Genomic DNA, 22,935 nt, shown 5'->3' with positions numbered 1-22,935 from the left:
TAGCAGACTATTGAATTTTGCATTAACACGTAACAGTTTATTGTTGCACTTCTATTGAAGTGCCTAGAAGTACTGTTTGCATTCTTTTACTTGAAAAATGAACTAAATCCGTAAGTTAATGGAATTTTATACTGACTGTACATTCAAACCACTAATTGTTTCTTCTTTAGAAATGAATTTCTGAGGTTAGATTGCGTAAAACTTTGAAGTGTACACAGTCTTAGACTTGTGCTTGCAAGATCAAGGTTAAATTGAATTATTAACATGTATTTAATGTTAGATATTCTGTCACTTATACATAGCTTATGTGAGAATGTCAGCTCTCATAATAAGTATTCACGTTTTTTTTGTCTTGGTAACATAAGACTTTGCCCCTTTTAGTGTGCAGGAGAAATGCTGTGACACTTCTTGTTGTGGCTTGTATTTTCCTTAAATCTGTCGCTTGGTGTCAGTGTTGTCAAACAGTTCATTTGCTTGGGAACAAATCACTTGCAGGTGTTTCTATCAATATAATTGATTAGATTACCTGGGTCTTAGTTAATTTGCACTGTATACCTGAGCAGTAGTTATATGGTTATACTGAATAGTATTTTATCTGCTTGTTGATACCAAGATTTTCTCAGTATATCTCAATAGAACTTGCTGCAGAATCTGCAGTGAGGGATTTGAAAAGGTGCTGTATCTATTTAGTATAGAAGATGCTTTGAATTTTGTCCTGCTGGGATAAGGAAGTGATTTTTCTGTGAAAAGATAGAGAATTGGTTTGAGTACTGTGCAAAAATCACAGCCCTGGTTTGGGACTGAAGCTGTTGTGAGTTTGTGACATGTTTGTGGAGTATGGGCATTTAATTGATAACAATTTATATACTCTCATATTAGCTTAAGGGTATATTCATAGCCCCACTGTCAAAATGTTGAGTAACTGCCATCTGTTTGGAGACAAACAATTATATATAATATGAATGTGAATCCATTCAAGGTAAAATAAGTGGTTTATGTACTTAAAGTAATGAATGTTGCTTTTGAATGAAATACAGTTATCCGCTTCTGTCCTTTTTCTTCAGACATAAGGCATGAAGTGGAATATAGCAATGTGATTCTTCAGTGGTAAAATTTACAGGACAGATGGGAAATTGAAACTGTGCCTTTTAAATGTTGCTTCAAATGGCCCACATTGACTCTGATTTATAAGCATAGACCACACGTCGATGAGTGGTAGCAGTATACAAGAAGCAAACTTGTTTGGAATGGTGGTTTATATTAAGCTGTTTTTAACTGGCAATGTTCAGAATGTGGTAGATCATCCCGAATTTTCAGATAGCCAGCAGATTGCCAACAAAAATGTCTCTTTAAAATGCTCAGTGAGGTCAAGAATGCAGTTCTGCCTTTCTTTATACTAAACCCCCAAAGTTATTAGCAGATGTTGATCAGCCTTTCAAAACTTCAGGTTCTAATTTTGCATGTGGTTGAGTTGAGCTGGTGTGGAAGTGGTCAGGGCAGCTAAATTCTTTGGTGGTTACAGAACAGGAAGATGAGAAGTTCTTGGAGTTGGAGACATCGTGTTGGAAAGCAGAATGATGTGGATGCCATCTAGTATTTTGGTCAAGAAGCCTGAACAATGCTCTTTGCCATTCTTCTGTGTCCCAAACATGATATGAAGTATTAAACCACTTCTATATGTCACGTCTTGTTACTGTTGCTATCTGTAGAGGACTCCCAGTGTGCTCAAATCTGCTTTAGTGTGTTAAACTGACTTAAAATTCCTTGCTTTTCGGTGATCTCAATATTTTGTTGCTCACTTGCTTGCTTATTGCTCTCTCTCCTCAATCCAGATGGATGTCCCTTCATCCATGAAACTTATGGTGACCTAATCTTTCTGTGTGCTTCCAGGGTTGTGTTGCATCTGCCAGAGAAATTCCTTTGGGTTGGGTACATCAGTTTATAGTCAGGCTGCCATTTTGAAGCCTGCCAGGAGATTCCGCTCTCTCAGAAATGTAGTTTTTCTTTCTTGTCCAGGAGATAGTCTAGCAACTCCTTTGAACTAAAACAAGCTTTTGATTTCCTTGATACTGTCTCATCTCTGAGATTTGACTAAAAAAGAATAGCTCCATACCACAGTGAGTAGTAGAACTGTTCTCTTGCTCTGTGACTTTTTGGAATGTTTCCAGTAAGAGCTAAGTCGGCTTTACATGGGTTTGGATTAACCTAAATATTAACACATCTGCAATATAAATAATTACAGGGGAAATGGGATAGGACAAAATGGTAAAGCACTTGGGGATAAGAGAGGACTCTGATCCCAACACTGCTCTGGAATACTGTAGTAGGTGCAGGCTTCCTTTTTTCTTGTGCGTGTCTTTGTTCCTATTGAAGGGAAGTGGTCCATATATTGTTCAGCTGGAACAGTACTGGTTTAAGGCTATTCATTATAATTATGTTACTGTAAGGTCATTTCTGGAGTATTGGGCAATAGCTACAATAAAAATGGAATTATAATCAAATCCAATGGTATTTAGCACCTGTCAAACTGAAAAATTATCACAGTTGCTGCTGGTTTCAGTGTTAACAGTGCCTTTAGGGTGCTGCTGGCTGTAATCCAAAGACACTTCGTTTTTGCCTAGAATTCTCCATCAGTGTGGTCATCTAACTGTTGACAACAGGACTTTAGTATGTGTACACACACAAAAGCAGTATCCTGTTGTAAAGCTATGCTAATTTAAAGCTTCCTTATTTGATCTGATTTTGGTTTTGGTTGTATTCCCTCAAGGTAATTGTGTGTTAAAGTTCTGAATCTATGTGAAACCAGTTTCGTTATTCCATTTTAAAATCCTTTTAAGATTGCTTTCTGATGACTGTTGTGTTAGAAATTCAAGAAGTTAAGGGCTGTATCAAAGATGCTTATGGGGCACACTTCTGCTTATGGGAAATAATGTTTCCAGGAGATGGAGCAGAGCCATTGCCTGTTTTAGCATTAGCCCATTGTTACCTGTCTTCATGACCATACAGGCCAAATTTGCATTTTAAAAGTTTTGATTTTGAATGCAGACTTGCTCCTAGCCCATTGTTACCTGTCTTCATGACCATACAGGCCAAATTTGCATTTTAAAAGTTTTGATTTTGAATGCAGACTTGCTCCTACAGTCAAATAATATTTCTTTTTGTTAAAATGGACCGAGTGCACTTTTATTCTCTGCCTTTGATTGTTCAAAACTTTGGAGGGAGAGAATTGAGAGGGTGAACGTGTGAAAACTTGTGGAGCAAACAGTTTACAAAGTATGCTGAAATTTGGAGGGAGCTAAGGGGGAATTATTTGTTGTTCAGAAAACAAACATAATGATAGAAAACATAAGGAACTCAGTCGTGAGGCTTATCTGGAAAAAGTTATGGCTTAGAAATGTCAGAAATAGAGGTACTTAATTAAAACTCTGTTCTAGTACACAGAAATATGACAAAATCCAATGGATGGAAGTCAGAAAAATTCAAACAAGAAAGCAAATAAGCATTTTTGACAATTAACTACAGAGATGGCTTAGTTAAGAGGTGCAGTACATTAATCATTGCTTGTAGCCTTTATATCCATTATCCATGCCTTTCTAAAAGATATGGAGAAACTGAGATGCAAATAAAAGGGCAGGAATTAGGAAATTTTTATGGCTTGTGCTATTTAATGAATTTGAATGAGAATTCACTTCTTTTTTTTCTCTAGACTTAGGAATGACAGTGCATTTGGTTGTGTATTTGAGGGTAAAGGCAGAATTATGTCTCTTGAATTGCTATCCTGGATTAATAATAGGTGAATTTGTTTACTTTTGTATTTACCACTCTGCCACTGTACAAACATTTGCAGGGTTGGATGTAGTGAAATCTTGTGTAGGATTTTTCAAAGAAGCCTAGGACTTAACTCTTGAGTAATTTTAAGGACATGCAGGCATTTGATTCCCATTAGTTTTCTGAAAATGCCTTCTCTCCTTTCCTCTTTTAATATTTAGTCACACAATATTGATTATAAAATGAGAGTATAGGTTGTATTTCCAGTATTCTAGCTGCTTATTATCCCTTGACATAAGAACAACTATCTATCATGTTGTTGTGTAATTAAAGTAGTTGATTTATGCATTCATTTTAAAAAAAGCAAACAACAAATCAGTCTCAGTATCTAAGAGAGTGAAAAATTATGACAGTTCTGTTTTCAGGCACCTGATGTGTTTTAGTAATTCTGTGATTATAGTTCTGTCGTTCGGCCATTGCTTCTGTCTATCCTGTGTATCTGTGTGGCTTCCTTAATGGGTAAAGAGGATTTCCTTCTCCCTGCCCACCTGAAAGTGCTGATATTCCCCTGTTTATATTTTTTTAATACATATTCAGGGTGGTAGGGAGGAAGACTTTTGTATCCCCCCTCCACATTTGCCACAGTGTGTGCCATTGTTTTCCAACCCGGCTTTTCATTTGGACTTGCCTGCCTGTAGTGCCAGTCTTGCATGATCTTAATTTGCAAGCAATTTGTATCTCACTGTGTGCAGTTTTTCTGTCTCTGCATGGAAGCTAGACCTCTGAGGGGAAAAAAAAAACTTTTCTGGGAAAATAAAACAGAGAACTTATTTTTTAAAAACAATGGTTTGGCAGCTTCTGTGTTTGGTGTGGATTTTATTTTGATGTGTGTGACCCATGATACGGAGATTTGGTGAGCTCACTGTACAGCTGCTCAGGGAGCAGGGAGAGGGTTTTGCTGGTCTTCTCATATATAGAGTTTTTACTTTTAAAAATCTGAGCATCAAAATTAGGTAAAATATACAAGAAACTTCAGGGGGAAAACCAGAAAGTGTAGTTGTATAGTTGGTCACATTTGCATCCATTTGTCTGATACCTGTTCTGTTGTTAATGCCAAAGCTGCTTGATGCTGATGGCTTCATCCAGCCTGATCTTAGTCAGTGTGCTGAGAGAATAACAAGAAGTTGATTTTTACCAAGTAATTAAAAGTGTTATTATAAAGGAGCACTCTAATTCTAAAAATGTATTGAAATTGCTGCTGAAAGTATAAACACTGGCAAACTGAAGAGTGGATGGGATTCCTCTTTGGACCAATGAAGGTGTATCCAAAATTCAGAGGAACAATTTGCACTTAATTGCTTTTTCTGCAGCTGTGATAAATGGATGAAATTTAAAGAGACAAGGAAGTATATTTTTGTCTTCCAAATGTACAAGGAGTGAAGTAGTTGCTCAAATCCTACCAACAATGCAGTCATGAAGGTCTTAGTGTCTTACACGTCTTTGAAAAGTTCTCCTGTGAGTTAGTGTGTTTTGGAATTTGGGGGAAATTGACAGAATTCTGGTTTATTTTTGCATCCAGAATGAGAATTATGAGAAATAATATCTTCCCCCTTTTTATATAGCCTGTGAAGGATCTAAGTAGTTAGATTGTAAAGTCTTCAGCCTCCAAGATAAGAAGACTCAAACTATTATCTGAGGTGCCCACAGCAAAACCCCTTCAAAACTTTCATATTAGAAGGAGGGAGTTCTGAAACAGTGATCTGTTTTCAGAAATAAAACTAGTGACACCGTAAAGAGGTTGAGATAGACATGTGGGGTTTCTTTAAACCTGCCTCTCACTTTCCTGAGAAAACAGAAGGGGACCCGTCGGGAGCCTGGGAGTTGAGCAGAGGGCTAAAAAGGCTCCCCCCAGTCTTTTCAAAGCTCAGACTGTTGCTGTTTCTATGAAACAGTTACTTTTAGCTGTGCCCAAAATGTCCTGAGTTTGGATAAAAGGTTCCTGTCTAGTCTTGCCTCTGATAAATGTAGCTAAAATGTCTTAGGAGCCAAGGATGGATGATGCTTCAAGTTCAACCACGGAGGCCCCAGGTCATTTAAAAACAAACAATACCAAACAGAGTGTGACACTGGGAAGGAAATGAGATCTTCAGCTGGAATTAAGTTACAAAAACAACTAAGTAAGTAATATTAAAAGGGCATGACTTTAAAAAGCTGATAAAGAATACTGAATGCATTCCATGGGGGACTTGCAAACACCACTGATTTTGTACTTGGACATTTGCTTTAGTGCCATATATGTCTCCTATAGGAAATTTGATGTGTGGGTAGTTTATTTCAGTGGTAAACAGGGACTCAGCTTAGAACTCCATACTTTCAGTAGACTAGAAACCAGATTTTCCCCCCAAATGAAATAGACTGTTACTTCAGATGATATGTTTATTCTAAGGTGGGACAAAACCACAATTTGCGGAATGTAAATGGGATCAGTCTAAGGAGAATAATACTTAATGATGCAGCAATAACTGACAATATGACAGAGTATTCTGCCAGGCAGCAATGTCCACTCAAGGAACAAACAAAACTGTACAAACAAAACAAATACAGCAGGAGTGAGATGAACCTTAAAAGGACAAAATCTTTTAGAGTTAATAGTTTTTGATTTCTCGGGACAGTTTATTAAAAGAAAACAACAAAAAAAACCAGATAGTGCAAAGTATTTGTCAAGTGTATTTTAACAGATGCCATTGCTGAAAAAGCTGAGTTTAGTAAGCTCTTTTTCATGTTTATTCTAGATGAAGCTGCATACTGTGCTCCCCAGCCACGCTGACGGTTATCTTTATCTAAAATGTTGTTAAAACCTCCAGTGACAGATTCCACAACATCCCTGACTCTTCTTACATTTCAAGTTCTTTTTCCTAGTGTTTACTGTGAATCCCTCTTTAATACATTCGTGATCATGGCATCTTGTACTTCCTACTATAAAAATAAGAATCAGATTATTTCTTTTTTCTTTGCTGTGCTCTTGTGTGTATTATCATGATCGTGCCTTCTCTTAGGTTTCTCTGCAAGTTGCTCATCTTTCCTGCTAAGTCATGCTTTTGACATCTTCTGTTATATCCTGTGGCTCAAATGGTTCTACCCCATTATTAAAGGATGCTGTTGATAAGTAGAATGGAAGGATTTCTTCCGATGTCTTCTGTTTACACGTATGTCATTTGACTTCTCTTGGTAGCACAACCATCTTTGTGATTTTTTTTAGGCAGTTCCTGTGAAGTGTTGCCTAAGGGGTTGTTAGCCATCATCCCTTGTGCAGCTGACTATTCTTGCCTGTGTGATGACTTGAGCTGCCCTTCCTGAACTCCATCCTACCTAAGAGTAGCAAATGCCTATTTATAAACATCACTGTGAGTTCAAATTCTGCCCTCCAGTGCACTAATGGTTCCTTGGCCTCCCCTCCCCAGGAAATCCCTTTCTATTTTTTTATCCCAGTTATGTTCCATAGTGAGGCAACCAAAACAGACCCCTGCAGAAAATCATTTAATGCATGTCTGTAGTTGCAGAGAATCATTGGTAATTGCTCTAAAGAAATCTCTATTGATTCCAGAGAAATTTAGTCTATTTTTCTCCCATGTATTTATACAAAAGTGATATGAGACTACCGAAATCTAGTCCTATTATGAGATATTTGCTACTAATGCTATGAATACAAGAACAGAAGCATAAAGAAATTAGGCTGATTTGGTGAGACTGGCTTTGGACAAAAAAACAGCCTGGTGGCTATTACTCATTCCTGTATCTATTTCTAGATAAATAAATAGTGTCCTTCATTATTTGTTCTATTTTTTTTCTTCAGGAGTCTAAGTGTAGCTGGCTGGTCTAAGTGCTTGGTTTCTGTCTTTGGAAAAGGCTAGTTAAGTTTGGTCCCCTTCAGTCGTCCATTGCCGTGCAGATCTCTCCCTCACACTGGATCATTGACAGCAAGGAGTGCTGTCACCAACCCACGAGTTCTTTGTCATCACAGGGTGACGTTCATTCAACCTACTGCCTGAATGAAACATGTTGCTGTTTATTTTGCAGGTTTTTGATGTTTCTTTCCAAGAGTAATGAGTGCCATCATTAAACTAAAGTGGCTTTCAGAGCTTCACGTAGTTCCTCCTCATTGATTAAATAAAATCTTATAAATGTTATAAAACATAACACTTTCATGTTTGTACAAGAGAAGCAATATTTGTGTTTGGACTAGGTCTAAGTGCTGACTTCTGTGGTGGTTTGAAACTACCAAGAATCTAATTTTTAAGTTCAAGCCCCCCCCCCCAGTTTACCCTTATGAGAGGGTTTAGTGATGGTATGGACTTGATATCTTTTTCACCTCATGTGGAGAAGTTTTCAGACAAAACACAACCATTCGTTATTGGGGGAAGGGGAAAATATTTACAAAGGTTTATTTACACCCACATATATATTTACATTAAGTTAAATTTCTCCTTTTCTTCAATAAAAGTCCAAGAAGAAAAGAGAAAAGTCTTTCTGTCACTCCTCAGGCCACAGTTCCTTCATTTCAGTTTTTTGTGGCACTGGTTAGTGTCCTCCATTTTCCTGAGGCAGCAGATTTAAGTATGGCAGTCAGGATTTTGTTCTTACTTTGTGGAAATTTCAACCCCGAGCCTGAGCCTTCGGGGAATTTCCTTGTAGATCTTCACTCCTCTTCATTGAAGGCAGCTTTCAGTTCAGTCTTACCAAAGCTCTTTTGCTCTGTCTCAGCTCACCAGCATGACAGAAACAGCAGCAGCAGAGGGCACGGCCACCTCCTCCACAATCCGTCCTGGCTCAGCTCTCAGGACAACTCCGGGTTTTCAGCTCCTTCCTCTCTCTCTAGCTGCTGCTGCATTTCGGGACTCCCTAGGGGTTTGGAAGTCCACCCCTCCTCTTCAGAAAGTCTCTGGGTTTTGGGAAAGTAATACAGTCTTACCCCAAACCAGCTCTGTTGAGTTTTCCTCTGTTTTGTTGCCAGCTCTCCCTCCTGCAGGAGCATCTCTGCGTCCTTCAGCCGGCTTCACGTTATCTCACTGCTACTGGCTACCTTTTGGCTTTCAACCACTGTTGTCTCTGTTCAGGACTGCTCCGCTGCCGCTTTTCAATGTTTTCTGCTGCTGCTGACAGTAAGGAAACTCTTCCAGCTCTTGATTACGGGACCCAGTCCAACTTTGACACTATACCAGGTCTACCGTAGCCGCAGCTGGGGTCTGGGGGCCCTTGACCCCCAAAGGGGCTCACTGGCCCCCTGCCTCCTTGTGGCTCAGATCATGGCTACCTACTTACTAAACTATCTTCACCACCTTCTCTTTTGTTTCTGTGGGTATGTAATTTCCGTAGGGCGCACGTGGACTATTGATTGGTCCAGTATTATCAGTGGGGCAAACCACTACTACCTCAGCGAAAAGGTTTTTCAAACCACCACAACTTCATATCTCTGGAAATAATAAAAGTTAAGGAGCATTATTTTCAAAGAGTGTGACAAGTTCTTTGTCGCTCTCTTATCATGGCTAGGCTTTGCGAACGAAGATTGGGGAAGGCTCTCCAAAGGACTGGTTTGATGAAAACAATCAAGACATCCAGGAATTGTTGAGGAAGAAGAGAACCGCCCACCAAGCACACCTTGCACTGCCATCCTGTCACGTAAGAAAAGCAGCCTTCTGTCTTGCATGCAGCAAGCTCCAGCAGAAACTCTGTGACATCCAGAACAAGTGGTGGATCAATCTAGCAGGAAATATTCAATTATGTGCAGACACGGGTGACCACAGAGGATTCTATGAGGCCTTGAAAACAGCATACAGGCCTACATACCAGGTCCAAAGCCCTCTACTCAGCACAGACGGTCAAACGCTTCTGCCAGACAAAACCTCCATTCTGAATCGATGGTCTGAACACTTTGACTCTTTTGAGTACCAACTGTGGAGTTCAAGACGCAGCTATTTGCTCTCTTCTAGATGTACAGCTTTGTATGTTTTTATTGGTTGGAATCATCACCAAGTGAAGTGATGCATGATTCTTAGCCATAATTGAAGGAGAAAATACATTCCCTGATTTTCTGGAATGTAACACATCTGCATATTCTACAGAAAAAGCGAGAATTATAGAGGATGCTTCCTCTGTTGAACACTATAAAAAAGTGATGTATATGCTATTTTAATTTGACATTCTTTTCTTTGATTTCTTTCAAAGTAAAATGGTTTGGAGCAGTAGGGAGTGGGGATTATAATAAAATTTTCCTTACTGAATAGTGAAGGAAAACAAAGAGCTAGTCATATAGATGTAAGCATTTTCAAATTTGCTTTCTCACAGCTTTCTGTTGTGACCTTGAGCAAGCCTCTTAGTACGAGGTCTACTGGAGGACAACCCTCCATGCCTCCATCTAAGAGGTGAAAATTTATAGGTGTATCAGGACTTGCAGGTGAAATTCTGTGGATATTTGAAGTTCCTTTTGTCAGACTATGACAGATTTATGTCAGACTAGGTAAAAGGTTCAGTCTGAGCACAACTGACATATTTTTACAGGATCAGGGTCAGTATATAGCATATAGTCTGAGCTACTGTTTTTGTTTGTGGTGGGAGTTTGGGGATTTATTTATTTATTTATTTATTTAATTTAATGTGAGAATAACCTGCTTTTTAGATGCTGAAATACTGCAAGCTGGAAGTGCAATAACAGTTTGGAATGTAGAGCTCTGATTACTAACAAGTGGCTAATGAGCAATGTTATGTCATGGTGAAAGTGGCAGTAATAGTAGGTGAGTTATCTGAAGGGAATGTTTTACGGTATTGATCCAAGCCTGACAGACATATACTGGTTTCTCACGGAAAAATAAATTCTTTTATAAAATGTCTCTCTGCCTTGGCACTTCATCAAAATCAGATTAGGTGAAATGCAAAACTTTGCAGAACGACTGAGCTGTGAGTGGAGAGTGGTTTGAGAGCATAATGTTTGGGAATGATGGACAAATCCTGCAGGAATACTGTTCCTGGCACGCTTGCTCCAGGAGCTCTTGCAGACAACAGCCAAAGCAGGCTCTGCCAGGAGCAGTTGTGTTTTCTTGCTGTCTTTCTCTAAAGGCTCAGCTTGTGCTGCAGTTCCTATGCCCATACTACTTGCCCATACTCCAGTGTTTTAGGAGATGGAACATTCACACAGGGAATAGAAAACTGGTATTTGCTGCTCTCCAAATACAGTTAATGCAGGATGTAGGGTTTTTTTTCTTATGTGGTGACAGGTTAGGAGGTAGAGGTAGGGATCTCTGTGTCCCCTCTGAAACTCCAGCTCTGTAACCAGTTAGGGTTATGTACCAGGTGAGCTTCAACGCTCACCCCTGGCTCAAAAGGGAAGAGCTTGAAAGGCCTTTTCAAGAGGTTTCTGTCACTTGAATAGTAGCCTTTGAATTCCAGCTGTTTGAGGGTACTGCTAAGCTGAAACAAAACCCTCAAGATAGAAATCAGTGTTGCATACAGTAACAGATTACTTGTTGGACTTGTCTTGAATCTGAGGCAATATTCTTACTCTATAGTCTGTGTGATGGTATCAAGTTGGGCTCTTAGTTCTTCTTTTTGTATTGTCTCCCCTGCACACATACCCTCCCCTTCCCCAGCACATGTTCTGCATGAAGCTGCAGTCTATATTTTGCATTTGCATGATGCTACCCATGTGCAGCTTCCCCCTAAATTAACTCACTGTAGTCATTTAGCACTTAAATTTCTTAGCGAGTCATTCTGCATCAATTTTTGTTCAGTCTATCTTCTTCCTCCTCCAAACCTTTGTCATCTGTCATCCACACCTCATTTCTGTTTGTGCATTCTAAATGTATTGACTCGCTCATTTTGCTCCCAGGAAGATATTTATTACATTAGATCCAAACCAACGTAACAATCCCACCCCCACAGGCACCGTTTCCTGTTTTCTTGTCTATCCACGCACAAAAGACACAGAGATGTCGGGTGTGTTTTTACACAGGGTCTGAAGGGTTACCAGGAAGAGTCATGGCAGAGGTCACTGCCCCCACCTAGTTTTGACCTTCCTGATCTTGAATTCCCCCTTCCCATCCCTCTGGAATTCCAGGTTGTTGTTGCAACCCAGCCAAAAGGCATCTAATTGTTTGGGGTATATAGGCCTGTCTTCACTGACCTTTGCCTTGCTTGATGGGGCTCATGAGGCTCTAATACTTTCTTTTATCTGTTACCTAGCTTTTGTTACAACATGAGTCTTGGTTCTTGGTGTTTTGAGAGTGTGCTACAGCTGGTTACTTTTCAGTACAGACCTTGTTACTCAGTTATCTCTCTTAAATTCTGCCTTCTTGTGATTAAGTCAAACTGGGGCTTTATAGATGGTCATTATGGAACAAAACTGTAGGTAAGATTTTGATCCTTGTAACAGTACTTTTATAACTAATAGTAATAAATTCCGCTGGCAGTGGAATAGTGAAAACATTTGGCTCCTTGAGTAAGAAAGTTTTCTTTTTTATGCATGAATTTAACCATGGATCTAACTTTACATTGTAAGAACAAAATATGCAATAAGGTCTTACTTCAGTCTAGATTTACATATACAACAACAATTATATTAATTTTAGCTGCAACTTTGTTGGTTAACACTGGAAGGAAGATGATCCTCTTTGATTTGTAGAAGACAAGTACAAACTGTACTGAACATATGAAAAGTTACTATTCAGACATATTATTGTGAAAGTACTTGAGACTATAATACAATCAGTACTAAACCTAGCTTGGAACAGTGAGTTTAGGCACAGTCAGTTCTGGAAGGATTTGAGAATAAAGTGGCTGTTGCAAGTGCTGGTTGAAAATTAAAGCTTGGAGAAATCAGGTGTTTGAGGCATAGTGATGATTCAGTTTTAGTATATGATTTCTAATGAAGAACTGAAAAACCTTAAAAAAAGCTAAAAGAAGGCAGAGCCTTGTTACTGTCTTCCAGATCTTTCTGTATGCTGCTGTACTGAGGAAATGCTAACCACGAAAATACCGTGTTGAGAAAGAGAAAGCAATTCTATTTACACAGCAGCCATTTCACTGTCAGACTCTGTCTGCAGGATATTCTCTGAACATGTCTTTTAGTGATTTTACAGACTTAACTTTTGCAATGCCTAGGGCTATAAATGAGTGCCACAGCCATGTTTGGTGGTGGTGGTGATTGATATTCTCTGGTCTCTTCTGTAACAAAGCAAAGCTGGTGCTGAATGTCTCGTCTACTCCAGCCCATACCTTGCTGTGCTCAGAAATGCTGCTTTCCTCCTCTGCACTGTTCACACACAAACCACTGCAGGAGGTGACACAGGGAAAGTCTGAGGCACAAGTGCTTGGAGATGATGGTGTCAAAAAATCTGACATACATTTTGAGTAGTAGATGGATGTTTTATTTAGTTGTTAAATTTCTTTACTGACTGATACAGGTATTATATAGATACTAGAGAGAAGTATTATACCTTTCTTCATACATTCAGATGAGTCAGCTAATGTTAAGTCAGTCTTTGCTTGAGCATCTTGAGAAAATGCTGCAGTATTTCTCCTCTTCTGCTAGGTTAGTAGAGGCCAATAAATTATCTCAGGATCTGAAGAGAGTATGCAGCATTACGTTTAAGTTGCTTACTAGTTATTAGTTTATAGACAACAGCTGTGCCAGGTCTCTGGATAAGATTCCTGGCAAAGGTTACACTTCCACTAAAAGCCAGCATTCGTAGAGCAGTACTCTGTACATCAAGGATTTGAACCTAAACAAAGAGCTCGATTCCATGGAACTGAAATTTGATTGCAGACCAAAACTTGGAAGGTGCTGACTGTGTTTTATTGCTAAATTAATAGATAGGATTAGAGAGGATAGGGACAATATAAGGAGTAATATTTCTTTATCCCCTCCCCCCCATTTTACAGGTAGGGTATATTTTTTAAACAGAAGTAGAATAATAGCAAAGTGTTCTACTACACTTGAGCTTATCCTCTCTGAACTCTCTGGTAGGTGTCTGTTGGAGAAGGGTGGGTAGATTTGGTGCTGTCGTGTGTATAGAGTTGAACTTGGAAGATCAGGGAAAGCAGTTAGTGAGAACAATAACTGAAAGCATACTAGAGAGTTCTTGATTGTGGCCTTGGCCACTTTCTTGACTTAACTGAAAATGAAATGGGAAGGTTTTTATTTGTTCTGGAAAGTGATTCATTAGAATTGCAAAGAGCTAGCAGAGAAGCTGTTAAGAATCTTGAAAAGGTTAGAACAAATGAAGATTAATTTAAAGTATGTGTACCTCTGCATGCTGCCTGAATCTTACCTAACCTCTCTCTACCACTATTGTCAGTGGTAGGGATAGTTCAGAAATGCAATGTATTCCCTTTCTAAGTGTCCTTAATAGTTCAGGGGAGGAATGACAAAAGCCTCTGACATAGTTGCAAAATTAAAATGGTTGTTGGGGAGGGAGGAAAGAAGACAATTCTAAAAATAAGATATAGGCAGTAATAATGTAAAAAAAGATGTGAGCAATGTTAGAGTCCTCCATAGAAGATGCAGAAAAAAATGTTTTAAGATAATTCAAAATAACTTCAATGCATTCTCTCTATATGTTTTTTTCTGCCTTTAGTAGCTCCTTTCTTCACTGCTTTTAGTAGTCACAGTAAAACAGTTCTTAAAGTCTTTGTAAGTAGAGGTAAACCTTAACCCATCTTATAGGACTCTTGCAAGTAGTGTTACTAGGAGGGAGATTGTTAAAAATGTTATGAGAGGTGGCACTTTCAAGTATTTCTGCAGGGAGCTGTCACCTTTCCACTGAGTGCTGGTACCTTCCCCTGTAGGTTCCTGTAGAAACCAGTACCCCCAGAGGAAGCAGAGCTGAGGGATTGGTATCTACTGCCTCTCTGGACAACCTGTGCCAGGTGAAACCTGTGTTTCACCACTTTCATACAAAATGTCTTCCTTATATCCAGTCTGAATCTACCCTCTTCTAATCTAAAACCATCGCTGCTTGTTCTGTTGCCACAGGCCCCGCTAAAAACTTCGTCCCTGTTGTTCTTGTAGGCCCCCTTTAGATACTAAAAGGCTTCACCAAGGTCTCCTGGGAGCCTTCTCTTCTCTAGGCAGAGCAATCTCAACTCTTTCAGCCTTTCCTCATGGGAGATGTGCTCCGTCCCTCAAGGATGCTTGACTAAATGTACATTAAGTCTGATCCATACGGGTTATTCTTTTGTCCTTTATGGATATTGCCCTGTGCATGTGTCTGAAAGTGTTCTGCCAACCTCTGAAAGTGAAGTGTTCTGCCAAGACCTTTTTTTTTTCCAGTCTGCTCTGATACAGAGTTTGGCAAATATGGGAAATATATGTGGAAACATGACTCTGTTCTCTCAAAAAACTGCTTTGGGGATGGAACTGGACCAGTTTTCAAGTGGTCAGGTATAAAAACATTCAGGCACACACACCTCACACCATTTAAAGAAAAAATAACACAAGGAATTAGCCCTCTTCTGGTGGGTTTCGGTGATTGAAGTTTGCTGTAATGAAAGCAAGGTTTCAGGTTACTGCAGCACATTTGCTGTTCTAGTAGTTAAATTGGAATGATGGACTCAGGGACCAAAATGAAAAGTGCTCCTAGTTAAAGAATCTAGTTTGAGTTAGAGCTTCCTTTGGGATTGTTAATGTGAGTTCAGTAGAGGCAGTACTAGCACTGGTGGGAATTGTTCTATAAAATTTTCTGGCATGTACAAGATTTATTTAGTTAGAAAATCAAAGTTAAAAGCTGAAGCATGTCCATTACTTAAATAATAAAATGCATAGTTGCCTTTTATCAAGATGTGCTTAATTGTGATACTTAATCCTTTTTTGGAAAGAAGTAGTGTTAATAAAATGGAACTAGTTAGATCTTAAAATTTTTAAATTATACTTTTTACCATGCATATGACTTTTATTGTGTTTATACATACTATAAGAATGGTTTATGAACCTTCATATAAAGACTTTATACCCTTGTATAATAATTTTGCTGCAATATTATTTTATATGTCACAAAAATGTCACAATGATTTATTTATTACTACCAGGTCCTCCTTTTTTCTCTTTGTGATAAACAGAATTACAGAATAATTCTGTAAGACACCTCATGAGGGTCCTAGTACAACCTGCTGCTCAGCTTGGATCAGCTTGGGGGTCAGATGAGGTTACTCAGGGCCAGATAAAGCTGGATGAAGTTGTGGCTTGGAATATTTTGAGGTTAGAGACAGCACAGTCTCTCTGAGCCATCTGTTCCACTGCTGAGGGGTCCTCCTGGGGAAAAATATTTTACTTTTACCTAACCTGTACCTTTCTTTTTCAATTTATGCTTGTTGGCTTTGTCTTCCCACCATGCACTGCTGTGCAGACCTTGGCTCTTGTTGTTGGTGACCTCCTTGCAGCCACTGGAGGTGCCCCCAGAGCTGCATCTGCCCCAGGCTGAGCAAGCCCTGTTCTCTCAGCTCTCCTTAAGGGGCAGTGCTCCACCCCCCTGGCAATCTGATGGCTCTCCACTTACATCTCCACAGCTTAATGGTGTCCTTCCTGCATCAGGGGGCCCAAAACTAGCCACAGTTATCTAGATGTGCTTCAGCAAGCTCCAAGTAAAGAGCAATACTCACTTCCCTTGACCTGCTGGCAAGGACTCTGTTAATACAGCCCAGGCTACTTCTGATGCCTTAGTTCCTTCAGCATCTTTGCAGAGAATCACTTTGACACTGTACATGCAAGCTCCTGTCTTTGTTGGCACAATGAGGGGCACGTGGAGTGTGCACTTGAATGGTCACGGCCTCATAAATACCTTGTGTGTGCAAACTAAACAGCACATCTCTGTCCTGTGGACTGTGCATTTAGACAGACTTTAGTGCACAGACACTATAAATTCTACTCTATAAATGGAATGGGATATCTGTTCATGGTTCAGGTATTGTCAAAGGCAGTCACACAAAGCTGTTTTCTGAATTCCTTTACACTTGAAGAAATTTTTTCCTACAACTCTGAACACTGCTTCCTTTTGTTACTTGCAGCAGTGGCAGAACAAATGATTTAAAATTCAGTTTTTAAAATCAGTTTTCAGTCCAACATATGCTTGTCTTGAGTGGAAAGGCTTTAATCTTACTTTACAGTTGTTTTGCAGTTGTCTTAGAAGATTTATTATTTTCCAATATGTCTAATCCATAGGTTTTTTTGAGTATAGGAGAGTGGTCTCAGAACCAAAGGAAGCAAAGAATTGCTTGGCTGGAAAGAAATGCTATCTCCTGGATCATGTTTTGCAACTCTTAAGAAGAATCCTAAATGAATGAATCAGTAGTGTTTTCTCCTGCTACAGTGGGACTGGGAATTCCTGGATGGCAGTGCATGACACTGTTTCACATAGATGACTACTCTGTATTGGTTACTTCCATAATACACTGTGGTATTGGACAAGTAGTGGTTGTAATTGTGGGGAGGCGTGTCTAAAGGCACAGGGGATGTGCCGAGGTAACAGAGCCCAAGAGAGCATGCCCCGACATAGGTAACCTGGTTGGTTAGAGAAGTCACATGGTGTTAAGGAATAAAACTGCGCCGAGTTTGAAATAAAGTCTCTCTTTGGCCACACCACCGCACGAGGAGCATCTTATTTCCTTGTTATACAAGGGCCGCACTGCTACATGTAATCAGGGTGATGTGGGAAGGGGAAAGGCTGTCTACTGGTTCCAGATGATTCATGGAATCCTAGAATGGTTTGGGTCAGAAGGGACCTTAAAGATCGAGTTCCACTCCCCTGCTGTGGGCAGGGACACCTTTCCCTAGATCAGGCTGCTCCAAGCCCTGTCCAGCCTGGCCTTGAACACTTCCAGGGATGCTGGCATCCACAGCTTCTTTGGATGAGAGAACTTCTTTCTGGAAAGAATTTGTTTCCTTGACAAGCTCTGACACTTCAGGCACCTTTGAGGAGCCCTTAGTCCTACTGGGAAACCATCTATTTTTAAACCCCTTTCTGAAACTTCAGTTTTAATACTTTCTGTTCCTTGTTTGCACTTCCTGTGGGTTCAGATAGGCATTCAAACATTGTGTCAGCTCCTTTATCCAGAAGAATTACTGCTATTAACATTTTTACCAGGTGTTCCTATGTTGGTACCTCTACTCTTTTGCTGCAAAGATTGTCTGTGTAGATGTTTGACAGAACTGTAGAACTCATAGCTATGTGCTTGTGGATCTATTCATGCTGCACTAATAAATGCCTTGTGAAAATAATGGAGTTGTCATAAGACAAGGTTTCTGCCACCTCCACTGCTAAATCATTCTGTAGATGTGGGTAGATACTCGGAGAAGTTTGTGAATTGGCAGGTTTTACCTGTAGGCTGTAATTCATTTAGACATTGATGTGAATTTCCATGTGGCGCCGAGGAAAAGTAATAGGAAAAAAAGTAATAGAAAATGTAAAATTGTATTTTCATATCGTGTCCATGCCGTGCAAGGCTGTCATGACAGGAAGAGACAAATGCAGTTGCTGCACTAGTAATGGAAGAATGAATGGCAATGTCTCCCTGCAACACAGAATTATTCAATGTTGCTTTTTTTAATACAGTTTTAAGGAAAAAATCAGAAATTTTAGGTGTGCTTTATGAACAGGATTTTGAAACAGCTCTAGTAGTCATCACACCTGGTTTCCATAAGCTTTTTACTCCATAAACTGGACATATGTGGCTTAGTAAAATGGTATTGTTGAGTACATTTTAACAATTGCATTTTTTTGTGAGAGACAGGTGCTGTGTTATAGGCACATACTGTTAATTTTAAATTTAAAGACAGAGATAACTCAAATAAATGTGTACTTTTTCTGTTTCATGTCTTACACTACTTGTCATGTACATTATTTATTACATTTATTTTTGTGGTATTGAATAATTCTAATCCTATAGAAAGGTCTCTTCAGATGCAAACTAGTAAACAAAAACCAAAGCCCAGCAAAAACAAAGGACATGTAACTACGTAACTGGACCAAATTAAGGCTTGTTTTTCTCTTTAATTCTCTTTAATTCTCTTTCATTTCCCTTTTCTATGCTCTTAAAAGCAGCCTTTGGAATATTTTACTTAGATCATTTTACTTTAGCCCATTCATCTGTGGCTGTGATTATATTTTAGTTTTTCCAATCAAAATGAATAATTTTAGCATGGATAAGGTCCTGCTAAACTCAGTGTTCTTTCATGGATATACGTTTGTGCTTCCCTCATTGGACTTTTTCTCTTCACTTTCCCATTTATCTGGGATTCAGCTAATCCCAGTTAGCATTACCTGGACATCATAAAGATTTTCTATAATACCTTTATATATATATATATATATACGTAAAATTTCAGTTTGGTTTTGTACATGGTGTATTCCTTGAGATGTTCTGGCGTTAAATCAGAATATGAGGTAATGATCTGATATTTGCTTAATGTTAGCTTCTGCAGCTTGGCAACTCTTCCTGCCTGTTTTTTTTTTTTTTATAAAATTTTCTTCTAAAATACCAATTAATGTGCCCAGGGAAACTTATATCATAGAATCATGGCTTAGGTTGGGAGGGACCTTAAAGATCCAACCCCCCTGCCATGGGCAGGGACGCTCTTGTTCTTTGGGTAAGTTAAACCTACATGAAGTACAAAACCTGGTCCTTTCCTAGGACAAAGTTTTGTCTTAGCATGAGGGTTTACTGCCAGTGATTGTAGCTGTAGCAGTTTGAAGATAAAACCTTGTCCAGGTGTAGAAGAGCTAATGCTTTTATTAGCTCTAACAGCCAGTGCTTTTGAACAAAAGCAGATCCCCTTCTTTCTCCAGATCCATGAATTGTTCCAGTAAAATACATTAATGGTCCCTGAGGAATCCCACTGCTTATATGAGTGCTTTTTCTTTTCTTTTGTCTTCCGAAGAAAATATAAAATAGGTGGGTTTCTTCTAGTCCAAAGATGTTATTTTTTGAAACAGAAACACAAATCTTATTAAAAAAAAAAGAAAAAAAATCTAGTTTATTTCTCATCTGCCTACTGTATGCACTCTTCTGGGGGACTACCAATTTGCCATCATATGATTGAGGAAATTTCCTTGCTGTTCCATTTTAGTAGCCTCAGTTTGCTGTTAGCAGCGTTGCTGATGTGCACAAGAGCTGGAGGTACAACAGGGGACAGAAAATCAGTTTAAATTTCCTGCCGAGCCTGGGCTTTTGTAAGTTTGTATGATATATTGGGTAGCACTGTTGCAAACTTGATACCCATCCCTCCACCCTCCTCAACCCTACAAAAGCATTGCATTGTGTTAGCTTGTTGTCAAATACTGCACATCTCCATGATTAGATGTAATTACATTGCATAAATGCTAAACATACAGTGTTCCTTTAATTTTTCATGTTATATTAGTCTTGTGGCACACAATATTTGAAACTTCTGGCTGCAGGGCTTTTTCCTTAAGATTAGGGTATTTCTCCATTGAGAATGGTTAGAAAATACTTAATTTTCATAGCAAACCACTAAACCAGATGTTAGCTTTATCCTGTGATTGAAGATAATGTGCAGTTGCAGGTGCATTTCTATCTGGGGAAAACCATATTTTTTCATCTGGAATAATTTGAATAGGATAATCTTTGTTCAAGTGACCTTTTTATGACTTTTTTTTTTTTTTGGTAAAACTCAACAAAATTTAGTGTGATGGCTTGTATTTTTTTTGCAATAATGATAAAACTCATCAGACTTGAGTGTGACTATTTAGCACCTTATAAATATCTTGTATTCATATTTTAATGGCTCGTATGTTCTTGGGAATTTAATTACGTGGATGGTGCTGTTGTAAGTAATTCAGAAAGGAATTAAAAGATGGTGGCAGAATAAATCTTAGATGACAAGCATTTGGTGTTTTCAGGTTGTGTACTCATCATCTGGGAAATAAGTTATTTTAGTGGTCCCTAATTGCGTTAGACAAATATTAATAAACAAAAAACCCAGGGATGAAGTGGAGCAGTTTTTCAGGTACTGCAAGATCTTCCATTGCAAAAAAGTCAGTTTGTCGGACTTATAATTTTTCACCATTTGACACTATGGAGATTTTATTAAGGAGTTGTAGGAGAAATCAAAATGTGAAGAAGCAGTAATTTTGAAGGTAAAATGTGAGCAGATGCTGCAGACAATAGGAGGGCTGCCCAAGGCAGCCTGCAGGTGCCCAGAGCAGCAGGAGGGTTACACAAGTCAACATTCATCTTCATTCTGAAAACATTCCGTAATGAGAACTGAAAGAACTCCACTACCAGCTCGTAATAGGGCACTCACTGAGTTCCAGTGCACTGGAGAAGACTGGTGGACAGGTAAACTGTGGGCTTTCCACAGAGTTGAATAGTCATAGGGATAGAAATGATATATACTTATTTATGACAGAAATCAGACCAACAATTTAGAAATATGAACTGTTATTTCTTTTTGTCTCTGCCTGTGAAACATACAGAATGGTAGTGGTTTGTTAGTTAAATCATTGCATACACAAGTAGTTTTACTGGGGTCCCATATTAGCCACCTCAACATAATGGAACAGCTGATCTCTGAACTGGTTTCTTTAAGCAACAAGATTCTTTTCACATTTATGTCTAAATTTATTGGTGTGGATTTGGACTTTGATGGTCCCTGTGGGTCCCTTCCAACTCGGGATATTCCATAATTCTGTGATAAAGAAAACAAAGCAAACCACTATAAGCACATTAAATATTTACATTGTAAATTATTTAACAATTTTTACTGTTGGGCTGAAGTCCAGTGCTTTACTTCAGAAACACTTGTGAAAGAACAGACCATGTGACTTTAATGTCAGCACCAGCTTTTGGGCACAAATATTTCCTTAGGGAACTGCATATCCCAGGACTATGTTAATTCACCCTTAGGAGAGGAAAAAGTCAATACTCATATGATTCTGTAATCCAAGCCAAAAGGCCATATGGCTTTGGTTCTGCTATTTTTTAGTGGATAAATATCCTGTTGAGTTGAGTGAGACTTCTGTGTAGAGAGACTTAAAGCATCAGTCTTCATGGCCATAATCCAATAAAGCTGTTTAAAGGTGTAAGTAGATTCACAGGCGTGGAGTGGTGCATGAGCAAGAACACAGTTATGTCTTGGAAAATCGCTTTCAGAAAGCAGTCAGCTCTCTAAAAGTTTTACCACTTGTTTTTACCTTGAAAAAATTGGAAAGTAATTCTGTTTTTTAAGTGCGTTTCCATTGAAACTGGCTTACACAAAATTATTTTAACTCTGTCAACAGTCCACCTCTGAGAAACTTTTTAGAAGAGAGAAAAAAAAGAGGCAGGGTAGGAGAAGGAAAGAGTTTTGACTGGAGAGAATTGCTTCATTTTGTTTATTTTTTCATGCATTGAACAGCAAATACGGCCTTATGTGGATTTATGGATTATGTGGGTCACTTTGTGATCTTGATACATCCACTTGGAAACAAAGGGGAACAGAAAGAATGGAGATTGCAGGATTTAAATAAATGGTAAATAATAAAATCATAGTCATAAAAAGTAAATGCTAACAACCATGTTGTCTGATCAAACAGATTATTAGTTTGTAAGATTAAAACAAGTCTAACTAATCCTTTCAATGGTGGCAGCATTTTATGGAAGTGAGGTTCACAGCACAGCTTGAGATTCTAGACCTAATTCATTAAAACACAAGTTAAAGTCCATAAAAAAACCATTTTGAAATGTTATACTTTGAGCCTTCGTTTTCAACAGGTTTTTTTGTTGTTGTTTAAAGTGTCTCAATTCTTTATGTAAAGATTAACAATAGAAGAAAACAGAAGTTTTCCAGAATTATTTCTAGGGGGTAGGAAAGAGTTTCTCGAAATGCGTTGCAAAATGCTATTTCTTCATCCATAATACTTCTGGCAACAAGTAATAGTGGCACAGAAGTTAATCTGGCTTCTCCTGGCTTGTATGTGCTATGCTAAAAGCATTTTCCTCCTCTGTTGATGTCCAGCAAGTGAAAAAAAGTGTAAAGAATACTCTGCCTCTGATGTCCCCATGTACCTGTCACCTTGACATCTGAGCCCTGCTGCACAGTCTTTCCAGTGACCCTGCCTCTGAAGACTTGTCAAAATATCTCCATTAGATTGTCTTAAAGAACTTCTGTAAGATTAGTAAGGACTT

General features: G+C 38.8%; 1 protein-coding gene across 4 annotated transcripts in view; it reads left to right on the top strand.

The window, feature by feature from the left end:
- Nucleotides 1–22,935, top strand: part of CTNNA3 (catenin alpha 3) — a 433,577-nt gene that overhangs the window by 35,956 nt on the left and 374,686 nt on the right. The gene's annotated exons all lie outside the window — the stretch shown is intronic.

This window comes from Corapipo altera, unplaced genomic scaffold (assembly GCF_003945725.1).
Source record: "Corapipo altera isolate COAL_440 unplaced genomic scaffold, ASM394572v1 133, whole genome shotgun sequence".
NCBI classification, from domain to species: domain Eukaryota; kingdom Metazoa; phylum Chordata; class Aves; order Passeriformes; family Pipridae; genus Corapipo; species Corapipo altera.
The sequence above is the reverse complement of the archived record's forward strand: the minus strand, read 5'-3'. Positions and strand labels throughout refer to the sequence as shown.